This window comes from Pteropus alecto, unplaced genomic scaffold, assembly GCF_000325575.1.
Source record: "Pteropus alecto unplaced genomic scaffold, ASM32557v1 scaffold96, whole genome shotgun sequence".
NCBI classification, from domain to species: Eukaryota; Metazoa; Chordata; class Mammalia; order Chiroptera; family Pteropodidae; genus Pteropus; species Pteropus alecto.
This window is the reverse complement of record NW_006438979.1, coordinates 255,682-271,398: the sequence shown is the minus strand read 5'-3', so window position 1 is coordinate 271,398 and position 15,717 is coordinate 255,682.

Genomic DNA, 15,717 nt, shown 5'->3' with positions numbered 1-15,717 from the left:
AAAAACACCCCCCCTGGCGGAGCCTCCGCCAGGCCGTGCCTGAAATCATCAGTCTGCTCTATTTGCGGACACTTCAAGCATTAAATTAATATTCTTGAAGTCCGTTTAGGAGGCTCTCAAGCCATAATTGGGATCCGCTGCACGCAGACAATTAGGAGGCAGAGCAGGCCGGCCGTGCAGAAAGGCAGCTTTGCCTTCGGCACGCGGTCACGGACAGCAGACACGGTCAGGCCGCCGCGCGCTCTGACCCCTGAGTGACGGGACCCGCTGGAAGCAGAGACCGGGAAGCGAAGAGGGAGGTGGCACTGTGGCCTGTGGACGCCCCTCCTCCGCAGCATGTCCCTGGTCCTCCTCACAGCGACCACAGTCTGCTTTTTCCTCAATCTTTCTCTTTCAGATGCTCTGGCGTGTCACGAACCTGTGGCTTTTTGAATGTGCATACACATCCACGCACAGCGATGACATCGAGGCAGTGTGTGTTTTCCGAAGCTGTGCGTACTTCGAAGGACAGCTGGCCCGTGACAGAGTTGACATTTTAGATCATCTGGGGTGGGGTGGGGGGTTACAGTCTCGTCCCAATGTTAGGCGGCTGTGAACACCTCTGCTCCAGCTGTGTGATCACGTTCACGCTTATGATGATCGATGGCTCAAAAGGGGTTTTCTTGTGTGGATTTTGCTGGAAAAAAGGTAGGTAACAGGGAGGTCATTCAGAACAATAGCTGCGCTTACTCTAAAAAAGGAAGCTTTGCAAAAAGCTCAGGGGAACGTTACCAAAATCTCGGAGTGTTAATGCCACCTGAATATTACGTCCTGCTGGCTGAGCTGCGGGGAGCCCACGGGATTTGTCTCCGAGCAAAAAGGCACGTGGCACTAATGACATTTTACACAGGGACCCGGTGGCCGTGCATGTGTTTGCTTCTGGAAATATTTGTCCCAGGATTTCAGGACATCCCACATTCTGGCAGAGCCTGGGCCCGTGGGTAATGGGTCACGCTCACGCCTGTCTTGGACACGGTAGCTTCTCCAGTGACAGACACGGGACGTGTGACGTTTGTCCTGGGGGCTCAGAGACCCAGGGAGGCGGGACACCTGAGCCTGCCAGGCTGGAAGCGAGCAGGCCAGCTGGGGGTGACTGATTTTCCACACGGTCCACCCATCGGCATCCGGGAATTTCTGCCTCGTTAAAACCGAGTTTCCAGATTCTGTAGCCCCCTTAGCCGTTTGGCTAATTTCAATAAGGACAGAGATCCATCACCTTACGCCTCAAAAGATCGAAGCTTCGATGTGTATAATGGCGAGGGAGAGAGACTGTAGGCTTCTCAGAAGCAGGGGACAGCGTTGGGGTTACAGTCTTTTATTTTTTCTTCCTCTCTCGGTGAGGTTTATGAACAAGCCAATGAAATGTTAAATCCAGTGAGAATGTGCAGAAGCCCATGAAAAAGGTCGATGTCTTGGGAAGCCGAGAAGGAAAATAGAGCCTCATCGGTAAGAGAAACTCAGGCAGAAGCCACACAAGTTGGTGACATCTTCAAGGGCCAGACGGACAATGACACGTGTCCATGGAACGGAAACTGTGATTCGCATCACTGTAAAAACAGGCACTGCTTGCTCGCCATTGCTTTTGGCCGACTTTCCATTTTCCAGCATGAAAAGAAGCGGTGTCCAGCTACCGAAATTTCAGCCCCCAGCACATGGCTAACAGGTGCTTTTTGGGGGGCATATTCTGAGCAGTTAGCAACTGGGCAAAAAGCTCGCGCGTTCGCATGTAGACGCGAGCTTGAGTCTCTGCGGGGCGCCGGGGGAGTGCGGCTGGGTGTCCCTCACCCATGCCACTTAGAGTCCGAGACCGTTTCCACGGCGTCTATTAAGGCGGCGCCGTGGAGTTTTAGCGGTGAGCAGAGACGGTCAAGTGAACCCTCAGCATCGCTCACCGTCAGGTGAGAAGCGGAGTGGCCGCGCATCTGCTTCTCTCAAAAAATGATGTCTTTGCATGGTCAAATACACGTCACGTGCATTTTACCATGTCGACCGTTCTAAGTGTTTAATTCCGCGGCATTAAGCATCTGCACGTCGCCGTTGTGACCGTCACCACTGTCCACCTGCAGAGTTTCCTCATCGTCCCAAACCGACGCCCTGTCCCTGTCAAATACTCACCCCCATTCTCGTCCCCCGCCCTGGGACCACCATCTACGTCCTGTCGCTGTAAATCTGTGACTCTCACAGCAGTGCCGTCAGACGGTATCATTTTTTTTTTTCTTCTAGCGACTGGCTTATGTCACTCACACGCTGTCCTCAAAGGTCATCCATGTCGAGCACGTCTGACCTTCCTTTTCACGGCCAGACGATGTTGCCGCGTGTGGCTGGACCGCAGGGCGTGTATCCATCCCTCCATCCGCGAACGCCTGGCTTCTTTCCACCTCTCAGCGAGTCCGAATCACGCTGCTGTGAACGCCAGTGTGCAAATCCCTCTCTGGTCCCTGCTTTCCGTCCTTTGCAAATATTCCTTTTTTTTTTTCTCCTAAAGCTGGCAGCTGATAGAACGTGCTGGAAAGACTCATGACACAGGTCATTGTGAAATACGTCAGGGGCACAGTCCAGTATACCTTGAAGCCGGCGATGACCTAAAACCGTGCGGTGCAGAGTCCGCAGCCTCAGCAAGTATGGTGGGCTTTGCGACTGCCGTTAGTGCAGGTGGCTGCGGCATGGCATCCTGTGCTGACCCTAACTTAGCTTTGAGACCCTAACTTAGCTTTGCTTTAAGGCAGCTCTGTCCTCGGCAGCTCTCTCGAGCTTTTCGGTCCATCGCTTTTGGCTCCTTAGTGCCAGGGAAGAACTGGGGAGAAACATCCACAGAAATGGGTGTCCGGTACTCGACACGAAAGAGTTACCTCTCAGCGGTAAAACTTTTCCGAATTCTTGTTTATCGGACACAAACCGTACATGTGTGATGCCGGCGTGGTTAAAAGAGTTCGCTTTTTTAAAAATCGGATTTTAATTGACACACGATATTATACTAGTTTCAGGTGGACCACGTTGGGATTTGATGTTTTTCGACATGACTACATGATCGCCATGATAAGCCTAGTTACCATCTGTGTCCGTACAAAGTTATTATAATGTGATTGAGTGTTCTCCCTATGCTGAACATGAAAAGAATGAGCTTTTGTGTATGGTACATTTACTCCGCAAAAACACGTATGCACTACCAATGGGATTCATCAAATTAATAGGATGAGGACGAGAGGAGGAAGGAAATGCAAATTCCAGATAAAACTTTGACACCCGCTATGTGCCAAGTACGTTGTTGCTCCAGATGGGACTAATTCTTTCTCGATTGCTCGATGGCGCAACCCTAAACAGACTGTTCCCCTCTCTCGATCTGTCTCTCTCATCTCTCATCTATCTATCTATCTATCTGTCCGTCCGTCCGTCCATCCATCCATCCATCCATCCATCCATCCATCCATCCATCCATCCATCCATCCATCCATCCATCTATCTATCTATCTCTATCTATCTCTATTTATCTGTCTATCAATCAATCATCTGTCTATGTTGTATTTATCTTGACACCTGTGATTGATACAGATCTATCTATCTATCTATCTATCTATCTATCTATCTATCATCTATCTATCTATCTATCTATCTATCTATCTATCTATCTATCTATGTATCAGCTATCAATTTCAAGATATGAAAATTCTCTTGCCCACATCACTTGCCAAATTCTCTAGTCTTTGGTGGTGCTAAGGATTTGAATCCAGCTTCAATATCACTGGACCATTCTAGCTTATAAACCATGTCCGTATTTCTTATAAGTGAAAATTTGACTTTCTAATTGCCAGTATATAAAACTCCCTGCCCTACGGTATGGTTACGTGTGAGGCTGTCTCGGTTAACACATATTTTCAGTGATGCATCTAATGTTTACTTTCTTCGTTCGTTCCTTCCTTCTTTCCTTCCTTCCTTCCTTCCTTCCCTCCCCATGACAATACACAATTTGTCCTGTGCATCATCATTCTCTCCTCTGCTCAGTTATTATTAAAATGACGCCATTGTTAGCTGTCCTGCAAAGGGAAATTTTCAGTTTGTATGCACAGGACACATGCTTCCTGTGCATACCTCACTGTTCTAAGACTGGGCCTTCTTGCCTTCCAAAAGAATGGATGGAAAACATCAACACGCTTGGGGGTTACACCAAAGCAGAGGCGGTAAGCGATGGATACGAGGCTTTTTGCTTCACCTTGTCACCTCTCAATTAAGGATGCATCTGAGGGGATGAGTTTACTCAGTCTAGGAGAGATATAACTAAATTACTTGCTGGGGCTGGTGAAGGCAAAACAATTTATGGCCTCTGCATTCAGGGACAAGGACTTACTATAGCATTTTCTATCATGGGTTAGGATATAAGGCATTCCTCACTTCTTTTATTATTGTTTAAAAAATTTATTAAATGTATTGAGGTGACATTGGTTAATCGAATCATGGAGGTCTCAGGAATACGATCCTATAATACGTCATCTGCATGGTGTCTTGTGTGTTCGCCGCTCAATGTCAAATCTCCTGTCGTCCTATATTTGACTCTCTACCCTTTCCAACCTTATTTCTTTTAAATTTAATTTTAATAATGATGTAGAGAGGTTAGAATCATTTTCCCTATTTTAGCCATCAAATGCTTTCATGCCGATAAGGATATAGTCTTCCTTTTCATGTCTTGGAATTTCCTTAGAATATCACGTGAGGAGCTGAGACAGAGTGCGTATATTTCGGAATGTACTGACTAGAGTCACGGGCAAAGTCGTGGGGCGGTTCTGTTTATTTCTCTGGAACTCTATCCACGTGGATAATGATGGTGGTGATTTCGATTCCCCAGTGTAGGCCCAATATTGATCGTATCTGGATTATTTGCTGTTGAATGCATCACCACACCATTTAATTGTGTGTACATTCAACACCGTTTCATCTAAAAAACTGCAAATTGGCGGAAATAATTATGGCCGGGCGGTTTTTACTTACTCTGTGTGTCTGTGCGTGTGCGTGTGCGTGTGTGCGTGTGTGTGTGTGTGTGTGTGCGTGTGTGTATTAGAGAAAGAGTGCTCTTTCCAGTAATTCTGAAAATTAGGATTTTAAACTGGTGCAATATTCCTTCTAGATACTGAAATCAGAGACGTGTGAGCGTGTTAACTTCAGTGCCCCCTTCGGGGGGTAAACACGCAGCTCCCCGTGGAAGTACGGCTTATTGCGTACTGCGACTGCTCGCTCACGCTGAGTGAAGCTGAGCAACAAGCGTGTCCCGAACCTCTTGCAACGTGGAGGTGGTGTCTTGTCCCAGCTCTGTCACGGACCCTTCACTTACCTACGTTCCCATGAATATCCAACACGATGCTGAGATTCTTTTGCCAAAACTCAGCAGGTAGCGTTTTAGTATCGTGGCATCGTGTCGTTCAAGCAAACAACCCATGGAAAGCCCCCGCCAAGCTTTGTGACAGGTACGGGGGTCTCTCACCTGCCAGGATCTTTGGTCTCTCTGTCACTTGCCTTGCTCACATTCCAAGTAGTCTCGAGTAGACCCTTTATGCCCCCAGGAAGACGTGAGTGCTCTAGCAAGTTTCTTGCTTGTTATCATTGTCCAGCCCTGGAGGCAGCCAGACCATTTTATGGATTAATACTTAACTCATTTTTACCCCCTTCGCATTGAGCAACTCACTTGGTTGATCTCGAGCTGAGCTACGAAGGGGCAGCATCCACAAAAGTGTTTGTTCTTTGCTCAGATAATTCAACTAATGTTATAAATGTTGCTTCAAGCTGGTGGAGGACACTTAGACACAGAGGACGCCCCCTATTGGATCCCTATTATAAATTGACGTGATGATGTAGATGGCATTTATTTGTGGCCGTGAATTCCCACCTGACACTGCAGAATTCAAAGGTCGCTGACTTGGCAGTTATGGACCCTATGAACTTACCACGATCAGAGCATGCTCAGTGGCCGGTGGCTTCTGCACCGGAAGAGGCCACTCCTCAGACAGATGGCTCTGAAGTCCCAACACCACGTCATGAGTGACCATTTATCCAAGGAGATAAGCGAAATAACGTAGGAATGATTTCAACAAGGACGGGAAAAGGGCCAGTTGAGACGAAATGACAGACATGGGGATGCGTTCTTCGGGCTGTTTGTTTAGGAAGAATCCGATTCAGGTAAGTAAGGTCAGCTTCGGACGTGGGGCCGGCACGGAACTGTAGCAGGAGGAGAGGAAGGTGAGGGTCGCAGCGACACTGATCAAAACCGTTTCGAAAGCCCCGTAGAATTTTGTCTCGATTCACATGAAGCCAACGTGAATCCGCAGCACTTAATGACAAGCACAGCAAACACACGAAAAACCAGTAGACATGAGAAGAAAACGAACGTGTTTGTCAGATCGAGGAGTTACTGGTTAGTTGAATTAGAGGATGCAGCCAGCAGCTATGCATTGCAAGCTGTCAATCAAACGGTCCTCTTTATGATCAACCCATAATTCCACGTCACCCATCCAATTATCGGTTGCAGACGGCTCGGTTCGCAGGATGCACGCGGAAAAAGCACACAGTTGGAAAATCATAATGTGACGTCATCATGGCTACTCGAGCGTTGATAGTCGATACGGCGATAAAAGTTTCCCTTTGGGATGTGGACCTTTGGGTTTTCGACGGTCCCGGCCTCCGACTCTTAACGTGAAATCACGGACGCCCTTGGCTCCCCGGAACGACTTTGTCCTCTGCGTGCAGCGCAGTCAGCCACGTGTCTTCGTCACACGTTCTTCGTCGTCACCGTCTGGGACAATTGGGAGACCTAGAGACTGGCCACGTGCTGGGCACCCAGGGATGAGCCGTCCCGAGCTGGGTGAGCTTCCGTGTCGGGCTTGCCATGAAGCCGCTGTTCTCTGCTGCCCCGTGTCCTCACGTGAGGGACGCCGTGGGACTGTATTTCTACGGGCAGGCATCTCCATGCCTCAGTGGCTGTCCCTGTTGCGTGGGGGCTGCCAGCACACGGTACCAGGGACTGGGGGGCAGAAACCGCAGAATTGTCCCTCTCATGGTGGGGGAGGGTGGAAGCCCCAGGTGAGGCCGTCAGCGGGGCCGTGAGGGAGCACCTGTCCCACGTGCCTGTCCAGCTCCCCCTGGTCTCAGATGTCCCCCACTTGCAGATGGCACATTGTCCTTGTATCTTCACACCATCTTCCCCCCATGCATGTCATTCTCCGTGTCCCAATTTCCCATATTTTTAAGGACACCGGTCACATTAGACTACGGCCCACGGGAATGACCTCCTTCAAGCTTGAGCACCTCTGACTAATCCCCAGCTCCAAACAGGGTCACGTTCTGGGATCCTGGGGGTTAGAACTCCAACATACGCTTGCGGGGAGGGGACACGATTCGCCCACGACCGTGTCTTCATGAGAACAGCCTCGCCACATCGGCGACCCTACTCATGAGGGTGTCTTTTCGGCAATATTCTGTTCTCGTCCACGTGTGTCCCAAGTGACGGCTCGCAGAGAACTGTACCTTGGCTGAAGATTCAAGAGAAAAAGAACAGGCCATGGATTCTGAAAGTGACCGTGCAGGAGACGGAGGAAGCTCCGCCTCGCCGTTGATTGGGTGTGGACGGGACCACAGAGCCGAGTGCACGCTTTTCCCTTCCTGCTGTCCACGCTTCTGAAGGCGTGGCCTTGAGGGCCTTCGTATAAAGCTCAAAGGAGAGTCTTCAAGGTTCGGTCCCTTCCCGAGGGAGCCTCAAAAAGCCTTCGGTCTGGGCAATAGCTGCTCTCGCACGCTGGCTCCATCCTATTCCCTAATGAGGACATGGTGGGGAGAATGACACACAATGACCGTCCCACTGGGACTTGAGCCGAACAGACGCGGCCCACGGCTGTCTGAAAGTGGCCGTCAGATCTGCACTCCCATTTACTTCACGTGAACAGGTGTTTGGGCTCCTTCTGTCTGCCAAGAAGAAGCTACTCTCAGCCCAGGCTAAGGCACCAGCTAGCGGCCAACCTCGCCAGCTGGCCTTGCTGAAGGGAGCTGTGTCCCGCGCACAGGGTTAATTTTTTTTGGCACATGGGTGTGATAGCATCAAACTTTTGTGCTCGTGAAGGTCAGATGGGGTGACGCATCTGCAGGATAACCTGCTCTGCTCAAGTATACGATGATGGAGACATCTCTGCACTGAACACACTAAGTGAAGATGGCACGAGCGAGGGCTTTGCTGCCGCCGGGCTCATTCGGCCAGCGCCGTGCGTTTCGTGACTTGGCAAGGCTCTTGGTCTAGCTGGGGGGTGAGGGGGTGTACTTGCTTGCCAGTGACATTTCTTTGAGGAGCTCTGAGCCTCCGATGGTTGGAGAACTGTGCCCACGTGCAGAAGGTAGAACACGGAGCTGTCACCTGGGGGTGCATGCAGAGCCACCGAGAACCTCTGCCTGTCCGACGTGGACGTGGCTATGAGAACTAAAGACGTGAGCGACGATGGACTTAGGGTGACAGCCAGGACACACAGCTCGCAACGCAGGCTGCACTGACCCCGCCAGCTCCCCGTCCGATGGGTCCATAGTAACCTCACACGTCACACCGGCTGCTTTAAACCGTGAGGGTTGGGACAAACAATCGATAATTGAGAGTTCCAACCAGACTTTGGATGAGTCATGTAAAATGTTGTGTGCCCCTCAACGCAAAATCAAATGGATTGGAAAATGGCTTGGAAAGGTTTTTTTTTTTTTTTAATGTAATGTCAAATCCTCTGTGAGCCTGGCTTTCGGGTTAGAATCACAAAGGCTCCTCTCGGCTACGTTCTGGGAGGGCTGATCTGTCACAATCTGAAAGGTGCCACGCAAAGGTCCCTCGGTGGCCAGGGACCTGCCGTCAGATCAACGCTGTTTTACTTTTTTTTTTTTTTTTGGCTTTTCCCAGTCCGGAGCACGATTCTGCACATGGACCGAGTGAGATTTAGTGCTGACGACTCCACCTTCCAGTTTCTAAAACCTCCCATTCAGTAAACCATACACGTTACTTTCCATCGGTCTTCTAAGGATATTAAAAGGTGTCTTCATTCGGATTTTGCAAGTAGCAAGACTGCACATGGTGTCTGTATTTTGTATCGTTGGCTATTAATACCTCCAAGGGAGATTCAATTTCCATTTTTAAAACAGCTGAGGATTCAAGAAAATAATAGTCTGGCAGTCTCCACACTCAAATAAAAGGAGACTTGTATTAATTGTGTATATAATTTCAGTAAAGTGATTTTTGTTTCTCTCCCATAATTTTTTACTCGTAAAGCTGATTTGTTCTCATTTTTTATGTAGTTTCTTGCTCAATTAAGCACCTCCCCACCCCCAAATTTGTTTTTTTCAGTGCTAATCTTTATAAGTTCGAATTGGATTTCAGGTCCTAGTCTGAGTTCGGAAGATGTTTCTTCAGTCCCATGGGGTCTGATACTCGAACAGCAACTTTTAAGGGGTGGTTTATAGATAATTCGATCCTCTGAATCCCCTGCTATCTTGGAAGAAAGCATCTTTTATCCACCTGCCTTCAAAATAAGTTCCGTTTCTCCTACTAGTCTCATAGTGACCTGGGCTCTGAGGAGCGTTTAGTCCTGTGAACAGTCACACTCATGGAGCCCTTTACAATGGAGCCGGCACTGACGCCCCGAGGACCTGCCTGCTCGTCTCATCCTCAAACCTTCGGGATGTTCCAGCAGGACAGAGTCACCTTGGGACGGGGACTAAGCAACCTCGTGTCCCAAAGAAGTGTTTGCAAGGGTGACAAGAAAGCAGAGGTCACGACTCCAGCACTGGTGACTCTGGACTGAGGATTAAGGATACTCTTTAGAGTCAGCATCACTGTGTCACGTTATCTGCACAGATAGCCACACCTTCCTTCTGTGGATGTCCCTGTCCCCTCCCCTTTCTCAGAGACACCCGCTGCCTCTGTCCCCTCATCGGGTCCTTGTTTGGGCTTCTGCCTGAGTCTGTGCTTCCAGAACAGCCGTTCTCAGTGATCTCAGATACTCACTTGTCATCCCTTTGAAACGCCTTTTATTTTTAGATAAACGGCTTTTTCCAAATTGTGGGATAATTTTGTCGGTCACCACTGAATCTCTGCCTGAGCATCAACCATGTTTCCATTTAGGATCCAGTATTTTACCTTGAAGAAACACATGGCCCTCACTGATGTCACAATGTCACAACCCACATCTGTGCTGGAGATGGTGGAAACAGGGCGTGACCGGAAGTTCCTCCAGAGAGGCCACCCACAAGGAACCAGAGGCTGACTCCTGGACCACCTCCGCTGCTCTGGGTGAGTCACTGGCACCTCGCGTTGGTCCAGTTCGAACGGCCTAAGCTTCCCATACGGGCTAGAAATAGAGGGAGCTTTAAAAACAACAACAAAAAAATTGCATTTTCGAAAAAAAGGAAATGAGCCATAGGCTACATGATTTGGTACGTGGTCAAAGCGGCAGCCTCATTACGTAGGCGTTGCATCTGTCTCTGGATTAAAACAACTGCCTCTACTCACAGAGTCGAAAGGAAGGGAGGAAGAAGACAGTGGAAGTCTGTTTCGCGTGGGAACAGAACGTTAGGACATGGAACCTTGGGAAGTTAGAAATTGACAGTTGAGATGATTTCGGTTTCAACGGTCAAGATGAGAAAGGAACGAAGCGTCTCTAGGAAAACAGCACTTATTACAGAAGGGCAGTTTTAATGGGCTGCTGGTCAAACTCCTTTCTCCTGTGACTGCGGAATTATGTAGATAGAAGCCACTGCCTTTGAGAGCGGTAGTCTGCGTTCATGCTGACTTTATTCTTTAGAGTTAAACCTCGATATTTCTCCAGAAATCCTTCCTGACATTCGAAAGGCGAAGACACCATGAGGGGCCGATTTTAAAGCACAGGTTGGCTTTGCAGGTGGATGATGCTCTGAGAATTCTAGATTTTTGGCGCACACAGTGCTCCCCGACACCCAGGCATCCCACACCACAAAGAGCGTCCCCGATAACTAAGATGCGCTGAAACTTTTAAATGAGGCGGAAGCCACCCAAGTAGTTCCTAAGTGTTGTTATTGTTGCCACTGCTGCTTTTCTGCATATAAATTTAAACTTACAATAAGAATTGCAAGGACCCTGTAGGGGAATCGGTCCATTCTGCGGTTGTGTATATTTTATCCGGGTCATTTTATGTTTTATTTATCTTTTATGATTCTCTCTCGCTCGCTCGCTCTTTCTTGCTCTTGCTTGCTCTCTTTTCCTCTCTCAAAAATATACTTGTAATAAAACACGAATAAACTAGGGGACTTCAGCGCTTCGCATGAAACTCATGGACCGCAAACATTGCTAAAACTCACCCCTGAGCTTGGATGCCCTGAGCCGGAAGGAGACAGACAGGTTGCCCGCGATGCGCACATCACATGATGAAGCTGCAGAAAGGGCGAGGTCTCTTGGGCTCTCTGGTCCCCTTTGCGTCCCTGTGTCTTCATAGTTCCCGAGGCTCCTTGCTCATGTCTGCTTCACGCGTCGACCCTGTCCAGCCTGGACGTCACCACAATCGTGGGGAGCAGCTCTGGCTAAGACTAAGGAGGACCTCATGACGGACCGATTGAAAAATCTCGGGTCCGCTGTCCTCTCGTTTTCTCAGGTAGTGTTCGGCCCAGTGACATACCTGTACCTTCTGAAGGGCTGTAGTCACTGCGCGTCCTTACGCTGTAGTCACTGTGTGTCCTTACGCCCAACCACTGTTCCAGGAAGACGAGAGGAAGCTTGATTCTGCCATGTGTCTGGGTGAAAAACTTGCTCGTGAGAAAAGCTTGTGCTTCATCAACGGTTGGGGCCCAAATCATCGTAGGTGAGTCTCTGCTCTGGATTGATTACCAACTGCTAATCGCATCTGCGTTCATTCTTAAGGCATCCTGGTGTGGAGAGCCTATCATAAGGTCATCCTGAGAACCCAGCTGGCAGGCATCAATGTTCCTTGAAGCACCTGGACAAGGTGCAACTCTACATCAAATCTTCTAGGTGATCATCTCATCTGAATGAGGACAGCATGTTCTTCAGCATCTCTCATCATCAGGCAGGTATCTAAAAAATCAACCGGGTTGTTCTTAAACCCATGAGTGTGTAACGATTTTAAGGCAGCTGTTATTATGTGTAGATGACTGATTTTATTTGTCTTCTTTCATTTTCTATTTATAATTCTGCCTCTCTTTTCTCCTCAGGTTATATAGGGTACCTGGAACAATGATCCCCCGCAAATGCTTTTGTTCCGATTGCCTTTGAAATACTTAAATCAGATGGGTAATTCAGCCATCGAGCCAAGATAGTCCCTTTTCAGCTGCTCCCAATAATCTAAATGGATCTCATGACTCACTCATTTTTTAGGATTCTACAAACATCAAACGAATAAGGTATCTGATTGAATACCATTTCTTTGAGGATAAATTACCTTAAAGCATTTTAGGCATCGAACATAGATTTAATGGCAGCGGGGTTATATGAGAGAGTTTTAGTTTCCTTTCCCGCTTAATGGATCGTTACCGAAAATCGTACCTAGTGATTTAAATAAAACTTTTATGTTTCCATCTTTAGTAGAGTATTATGTTAGGTTCCGGGTTAATTGCATCGGATTTAGAAAACCCTTGTCTCTGACTTTAAGGAACACGTGAGATATATGTGATGAGAGATGTAACTATTTTAAAAGCATAATTTCTCATGGAAGAAATGGGGAGGGTAATTAATAGAATAATGGATTAGACGCTTTTGTAATTATAAGGGGCAGTTTATTTATGTAAACAGGCGGAACTTTAATTATAGACCTTTAATAGCATAAAACTCTGGGTTTTGCGAGTCTCAAATTTCATAATGAACAGGCTTAATTTCCCTTGGGAATTTAATGCTTCCTACCGAGTCACAGAACATTCGTGAAACAGAATGATACCGGGTTCGACTTTTAATATCAGAAGAGTCCGCCAATTTAATCATTTATTCTGCAGACCTAACTGGCGTTGGGTTAGCTTTCTACGCTGTGTGTGGCGCTTCGCCGTGACCCGAGGATTCTTGCATGTGTCTTGAAGTATAGGACGAGGTCTCAGCTCTGCCCTTGAAGACGGCTTCGAGACACAGGAATGACTTATGCTACTGAATGACACAGGAGACATGCGTGTGCCAATTTAATGGTGCAGGTGCGACTGTGAGAAGCTCTGGAGGAGAAAGGGGCTCATGCACTCTGGAACACAGCTGTGTGTCTGGCCGTGGGGATAATCGAAAGTTGAACACGATGCAGGGGACGCGGCGGGAGGTCCCACGTGGAGGTGACACCGTCAGCTGCTGAGGAAGACGTGTGCTCGGTCGGACGCGGGCGAGTGGGGGCTCTGTGGTGACGTCATTTCTGTTAGGGAGGGCACGTCACGAGTGTGTGGGGAGAGGGGACATACAGGGAGAGAGAGAGAGAGAGAGAGAGATGTTGATTATAAAGAAATGGCTCACGTGATTCTGGGGGCCGACGATGTAAATCCCACCCTGTGGTTGGCTGGAGACACGCTAAGGTGTCCCTAGCTGACGCCGGAAGGCACGGAAAAGGGGCTGAATTCCTCCTCGCCCCACCTTCTGTGTTAGTCAGGCCCTCCACTGATTAGACGAGGCCCACCCATGGTGGAAGGGCCATCTGCTTTGTTCAGCTCAGTCCTGCAAATGCCGAACCGATCCAGAGGTTCACTTGCAGACAAGCCCAGGAATCACGGTTCGCCTGGGCGCCCCACAGCTGGTCAGTTACCACGTACCACTAGCCACCGCAGTGTAAACATGCCCGCACAGGTGCAGTATAGACAACACATGTTCACGCAGGCGGCATGTTGCTTTATATAGAACCTTCTCCCGTGCTGCTTCGAACGTTCCTCTGACGCCTGTAGGATAGCTAGCTCATTGCACAGATGGGTGAACCGAAGCAGAGGGAGTCACGTAGCAGAAGTCAGGGCGCAGGTGGACCCGTGACTCTCATTTATTACTGATTAACGTATCTGTCAGTGACTCTGGAGGCATTGCCTTGAAACGTGTGGTGTCTGCTTTAAATTAGGATGAGTCTGTGCTGATGATACTCACGCATCTGTGGTTTCTCATCGGATCGTGGGCCACGTGTCCCCATCTATCGGCAAATTAGATGTATAACGATGGGCTTCCAGTGACCGCTCTGTAGACGGCCACTCTGATCATAAAGATCCTGCGACAGGAATGTGAAGACGGGAGATAATTTAAATCTTGGAGCTGGAAAGAACTGTGGACATCGCGTACTCTGAGCCTCAGCGTTTAAGGACAAATGTGAAGCTTGGAAAGTGGCCGTGGTGAGCCCAGGATCACAGAGGAAATTAGGGGCGGAGATATCTGGAGGACTCTAGGTCGTCCTGGTGCAGGAGTCGGTTGAATGATGCCCCTTTGCCATATCTCAGAGCACGTGAAGGGAAGCTCGGCTGGAGATGGGGCGTGTGCAGGTGTGATCAGTGAAGGGGCTGAGATGTGTCCTCCTGGAGCAGGTGGCCCTACACCCAGTCGCGATGGGACAGAGGAGGAGAGATACAGACACAGAGGAGACGGAGGCAGAGACTGGAGGGACGTGCCCACCAGCCCAGGGACGCCTGGGGCCCCCAGACGCTGGGAGAGGCAGGAAGGACCATCCCTTGGAGCCTCTGCAGGGAGTGTGGCCCCGGGACACCTTGATGTCACACTGCTGGTCCCCAGGACTCGGGGAAGATGGATGTCTTGTTCTAAGCTGCTCACTTGGTGGCACTTTGCTGCGGTGGCTCCGGGAAACAAATACGGCATTCAGCTGCTTTGTTCTCTGTGGCTCTGGAGTGAGAACGCCATGCGTCCGTCAGGGGAATTTCTCCCGCACCGTCCCAGTCACCCACACCCCGCTGCGCCACCTCGACGTGTCTGAGTCACAGCGTCATGAAGACTGAACCTGCTAAGGACCCACGATCCCTCCTCTCTGCGGTTTGTGGGACCGACGCCTTCGGGAAAGTTCCCCGAGTTCAGCTGTGATGGAGAATGAGCTGTTTGCTTGCCCAGCGCCTCTCTGAGACATGGTCACGCCATCGAAACAGAGCTGTTTGAAAAGGCCAACAAGTCGCTATTTTTAACAGGGTGCACAGAACATCGAGGCTGTCACACTGAGGTCTCTACACCACGAAAAAGCAGCATCCATCGATTAATTGCACCCTTCAAAGGGATGTAGAGAAAATGCCACTGCATCTTCTTTTATTTTTTAAAGGATATTTTACAAATATAATGGGCAGCATTAATGATCTTTCCGTAATTATGGTCCTACAAAGAAGAAGGTCTATGTTTTTAATACGGAGGCTCACATCTTCGCATTGGGAGCAATTTCGGTTAATTACAGAAATACGATTTTATTAAAAATAAAATGAGTTTAATTTTTTTTTAATGGGATCGAAAGGTACACACCTCCTGTTATGAAATAAATAACTTCGGGGGACGTGACGTGTCACATGGTGACTCTAGGTCATGATCCTGTATCGTATCCTTGAAAGTCGCTGACAATTAAAAGATCTTCAAAGTTCTCATCACATGAAAAAAGCCTGTAACTCTGCGAGGTGATGGACGTTCACTAGACTCATCCTGCTGATCGTCTCACAATCTGTACAAATATTGAATCATTATGTTTTACACCTCGAACTAATATA